Source organism: Lycorma delicatula, chromosome 1, assembly GCF_047948215.1.
Source record: "Lycorma delicatula isolate Av1 chromosome 1, ASM4794821v1, whole genome shotgun sequence".
Taxonomy (NCBI): Eukaryota; Metazoa; Arthropoda; class Insecta; order Hemiptera; family Fulgoridae; genus Lycorma; species Lycorma delicatula.
In genome coordinates this window covers 330,385,005-330,391,004 of record NC_134455.1, presented here as the reverse complement: position 1 = coordinate 330,391,004, position 6,000 = coordinate 330,385,005, and positions in this window count along the sequence as shown.

Sequence of the window (6,000 nt, the reverse complement as noted above, 5' to 3'; positions counted from 1 at the left end):
GGCCATGAAATTCAATTTTTGTTCTAGAAAGGCAAAAAAATTTTAATAATAAATCCATAAGATTATGATCAGTAATTCATAAAAAAAAATAAAAGAATAATCTAACAAAACGCAGTGATAACCAAAAAAATTACAATGAAATTGTAAACTGTACAGTAAGTCTTGCAGATTTCTTCCGCTCAAAAACAAACATCTGTAATATAAATAAAACAAAACGATACTTATATCAAACAAGGTAACACTACATTTCTATTATGAAAATCTGTTATTAATTTAAAATTTTCTTTAAAAAAAATACATGTTAAATATATGAAATAGACAACAGACCATACAATAATACGAGAGGTGGATCAGAAAGTAAGTTACACCCTTGCCATGTTCTTGAACTGAAAGGGATATATTTCTTGTGGGATATATGTTGTGATATATATAAGGGATATATGTCTTGTGGTGGCAGCACTAGTTGGGTTGTTGTCTTCACACTCCTCCAGCAATAATTCTGTACAACATTCAGTATGTGTGTAGTATCGTTGTCAATATGGCGTGTCCTCTAGAGGTTTCGTCCAGCGTAGAAATTCGTTCAGTAGTCTGATTTTTGTGGGCAAAATATTACAGTGGTTGTAAAATTCATTGCCAAATTGTTGAGGTATACTGTGAGAATGCAATGTCTTGCCTGATGATCACAAAATGGTGCCAAATGTTCAGAAACAGAAGAACAAATAAGAGTGACGAACTGCATGCTGGACATCCTTCAACTCCAAACTCGAGGGTAATGCGGAACGCGTGAATGAAATGATATTAAGTACTAATTAGAGAGATTACAAGTAAACGTAACATCAGTTACGGAAGTGTGTTTGCAATTACTCACGATCAGCTTGATTATGGTAGGATGTGGGCACGATGGGTGCCACATCTGTTTACCGACAACCACAAACATCAATGTTTTGCGTCTGCTCTTTCTTTTCTTCAACATCATTCCAGGACTAGTCCACAGTTGTTGAAACAAATCATCACAGGGGATGAGAGCTGGGTGCTTCATTACACTCCTGAGACTAAAAGAGCATCACATGAATGGAGATATAAAAATTTATAAAAAAGTGAAAACATCTCCACCTGTTCAAAAGGTTATGCTGACAGTCTTTTTCGATCCTAAGGGAGCTGTTTAGTGGATTTATGCCCCAAGGAGCAACCATCAATGCCAAATCTTACTGTAAGATTTTTAAAAAATTGTGTAAAGCCATTAAAGATCAAATTCCTGAAAGACTGAGCGATGGGGTCGTTTTTCTTCACGACTACGCTACTCCTCATTCAGCCTCATGTGACAAAGTAGTTGCTACAAAAAATTCAAGTGATTAAGTGTGGACAACATTTCTTTATTTATTATTAAAATTTTGTTTCTAAATATGTTTAAAATATCCACCTTACAGTCCTGACCTAGCACCCTGCGACTACCACCTGTTTGGTCCTCTCAAGCAAGACCTGGGAGGGAAGCGTTTCACTAATGATGATGAACTTAAGGGAATGGTCCTTAAATGGTTGAAGGAAATTGGATGAAATTTTTATGAGAGTGGAATTGAAAAACTTGTCACACGGTATGAAAGGTGTTTAGAAAAACTTTGTGATTATATCGAAAAATAGATAAAAATATGATGTTTTTTATTCAATAAAAAAAAATTTTTCTTTTAAATATGTTTGTTTCACAGAGGGGTGTAACTTACTTTCTGATCATCCATCATAGACAATAAACAATGTTTAAGCATTCCATATAATAAGAAAAAAAAGAATTTGTTACAAAACTCTTACTGATTTCATCTGTTAAACGAATAATACATATCACATTTACAGAAATAATACAATTCTTATGATTTTACGTTTAATAAATGAAATCAGGCCGGTAAGAATTTTGTAACAATTTTTTCTTGTTTTTTCTTATTATATGGAACACTTAAACATTGTTTATTATCTATTATTGTATATCTATTGTCTATTACATATATTTAAAAAGTATTTTTTTTTTTTTTTAATTCTAAATTAATAACAGATTTTGTTAATAGAAATGTAGTGTTTTACTTTTTTTGATGTAAGTAACATTTTGTTAAAAACAGTTTTATTTATATTACATAAATTTTTGTTTTTTAAGCGGAAGAAATTATACCTGTGAAACTCTTACCATATGGTTTACAATTTCATTGTAATTTTTTTGGATAATATTTACCACTTCTTTCAATTAATTTTAACAAAAATAAAAAAATAATAAAGAAACTCCATTTACTAAATGTAAAATGTTAATAAAATACAGTAAACTCCCAATACTTTGTGCAAGAACTAATGATTACTGCCAACATTTCTTTATTTATTATAAAAATTTTGTTTCTAAATATGTTTTAAATGTGATAAGATATATTTTTCCAAATTAACTATACAAAATACACAACATAAAAAGTGTAAAAAAACTATTTGTATTTTATTATATTAAATTAACTTTAATTATTAAAAAAAAAGCCAGAGAAAATATTTTTATTGTATACAGTAATGTTTTTGTAAATAATATAATTTTTTAAAGAATTTACAAAAAAGATGATTAGCCTCAACAGTAAAAAAAAAAATATCTTTCACCACTTTCAAAGAGTTTAAGAACTTAAAAGGAATGATATTTTTTTAATTTAAAATGTCAAATGAATTGTTTTGTACACATTTTTAAGTCTGTGTAAAACAAACACATCAATAATAATGAAATGGTAGGCCTAAATTGTTCATTTAATGAGTAAACTAATAATTAATTAAATTGGATAACAGATGTAAAAACATTTAATAAGACAAACTGAAAAACACATGTTAAATATATGCAGACATCATATGTTATTGTTGTGCATTTAGATGTATTAAAAATAAACAATTATTTCATGTATTAACAGAAATGCAATTTTTAGTTGTTTTAAAAGTCAACTAAAGCATACAACAAAGTTGATTGTGTTAGTAGCCATAGCACAAAGGTTAATAACCAATGTTCTAACCAATATGAAATCATTGATTTCATTTATAAATATTAATAAATATTGTGAAGTTACACTGTTTTCATAATTTTATTGTGTAGATGCAGTCTGATTATCTGATAACTAAATCTAAAAAGTGTAAGTGTAACAATTTGTTTAGTTATAAAATGTTATTACTTAAATTAGTTGTCAGTATGAAAACTTTCACTGCTGCTCATAGATTATTAGAACAATTTCAGTGAACACTTTTGTTTATAGTATTACTGAAATTTTTTTAATGAAAAAAAGATTTTTTATTTTTAATATCAAATATTAGGTGGGCAGGATATTTTAATCTACTGGGCGAGTCGTGTGTCACGTGCAATAACAACTAGTCCAACTGAGAAAAAATTTAAACTGAACTAAAATAGAGTAATCCTAACTCTTGAATCATAAAACAATTTTTAAAAAACAGACACAACCTTAAGGATAAATATAATTATAGGTGAAAAAACATAAACAACAAAGAAGGACTGAATATGTCAGTTAACACAAAATTAAAAAGAGATTAATCTGATTTTAATCTAAAAATGATATTAGTCTAAATTCTCACAATAAAACAAAATATTATTTTTTCAAATACATTAGTAATCTTTATGTACCATCACAGCACTTTTTTTATTCAGATACATAATTCATACATTCAAATCTAGAATTATGTACTGTATACTTCGGCCAAGACTTAGCAGAAATACATAATGGTGTGGCAGTAAAATTTTTAAGTGTGATGACACTCAAATGTCTCATTTTTTCCATAACAAATAATATTTTCCAGATATTAGTTGTTTAATTATTGTTAAATTATAACAACATACACGTTTACCAGGTTGTATAATTCTTTGTAATAATGTCATTATTCTTAATATACTTTTATTAATTTTCATTTGATTTATAAACTTTGCAAACACAAGTATATGCACATTCTCAATCTATCTCTCTTTCTGTTTATCTGTCTAGAAAAAAACACACACACACACACACAGAGAGAGAGAGAGAGTGAGAGAGAGGGGGTTGAATGATGAAATGCTACAAAACACAATTTAAAATCTTATAATTCACCAAATTAGACTGTAAAACACTGATTTATTCAGTCATCAACTTCCAGTGAACCATACACACTAGATTCTATTTTATTGTTTGAGTAATATCTCAATGTCAACCTTAGAAATATACAACTAAACTCTATTTTGGATTTTGAAATTATGTTGTTATTTATAAATTTATTTTGAAATTAATAAAAATTCTTATCAACTAGACACAAAATGATCTGTACTAAACAGTAATCAAAATAAACAGTAAAATTAAGCTAAAGAACCATTTACACAAAGTAATAAACACACATTTAAAGTCAATTTTGATTACTAAACAATCACCATTAACCTGTTAAGCAAAAGTGGTAAAAAGTCAATCCATTTGAAGTGACCCAAGGGTAGCTGCTTGACCAATTCAAAAAAAAATTGAAACTTACCCACTTGTTCTGTACATGTCTCAGGACTTTATTTATTTTTTATTAAAGCAGTTTATCTGTAGTGGCCATTTTTGTTATGGTGTGCACACCTATTTTTGTGATTGTAAGGGTTTACAGAAAAAATCATATAACTAAAATACTATTGGTCCTGGAAGGATGAAACAAAAAGAAATTAATTCATATTTTCTCAAGGTAAAAGAATGGTCCAGTGGTTTATTTACCTATCTTTCTTCTTTCTATGAAAAAATTACCAATAAAGTTGAACACGAGAAATGGTGAAATTTCACTTATTTTTTTTTAAGAGGCAATGGTTTACACAGTTTTTATATCTAGGTATATGTTAGCAGTTTTACCATAAATAATATTAATGATGATGTACTTACCCCTAAATTTTTATGAATTTTTGAAAACTAATTTTTTTTTTAATTCAAATTTTGTCTTCAAATAACTCAGATAGGGCTGGTGATAAAGATCTCAAATTTGTACAACTTAGTGTTTTTGTTTTATGGCAAATAAAAAAAGTTTCTTGTGTATTGTACTGATCATCTCAAAAATATTGAAAACCCTGTTAAAAATCAAACCATTTTCACTCGCTAAATAAGTGCTCCAAAGGGATTTTTTGTCTTCTTGGCACTTTAATATTTTTATACTTATTTCTATAGTTGAAATAGACTTGTTTGAACCATTCAACTGCAGTGTTAATATTATAACAAGCACTTGGAAGTTATTTCCAGTCTTCAGGAAAATTCATGTAGCAACATGCTGATTTATGCTTGCTACATCATTCGTCAGTCTGACATTAGTTAAGACTCTTCATATCTTTCTTTACAAAGTGTCTGTCTCAAATTACAGCCTGTGTTTGAATGTGTTTATTATATAAATAAGTTTTACTTAATAATATTATATTTTCAAATTTTAAAATCAGTTAGTTTTTTACATTATTTTCAAGTAATTTCCATAAAACAATGGAAAAACAATGTTCCATATGAATTTATGTGAATGAAGAATATCATAAAACAGTGTATGGTACAGTGCCAAAAGAACTCATTAAAATTTGTGAATTTGGTGATGAAAATCAACAACTTACTTTTTTACGTGTTAATTCAGATGTCACTACTGTTTGTAAATGTCATTAAAAAATGTTTTTGTCAAAATTATGCTCTAAACAGTTAAGAAAAACTTAAGACAAATAACATTAGAACACGCTCTTAAACAACACATTTTTCCAAATTTAAATGGTTCCTGGAAAGTCCGTGTGAACTGTTTCAAAGTATCTTTTCACAGCAGAACAAAGAACTAAACGAATGCAAAGACAAAGAGAAATATATTGCCCCACATCACAAAATTGAACAACTGGATGCTTGTAGCGGGTGTATCATCTCCATCAAAATTAAGCATATGGATCAAAGGCAATCAACATTAAAATTTAAAATATATAAGATATCTGAAAAATTAGAAAAGAATCTTGAATTGTGTTTTGACTCAAATGTTTCTGAAAAT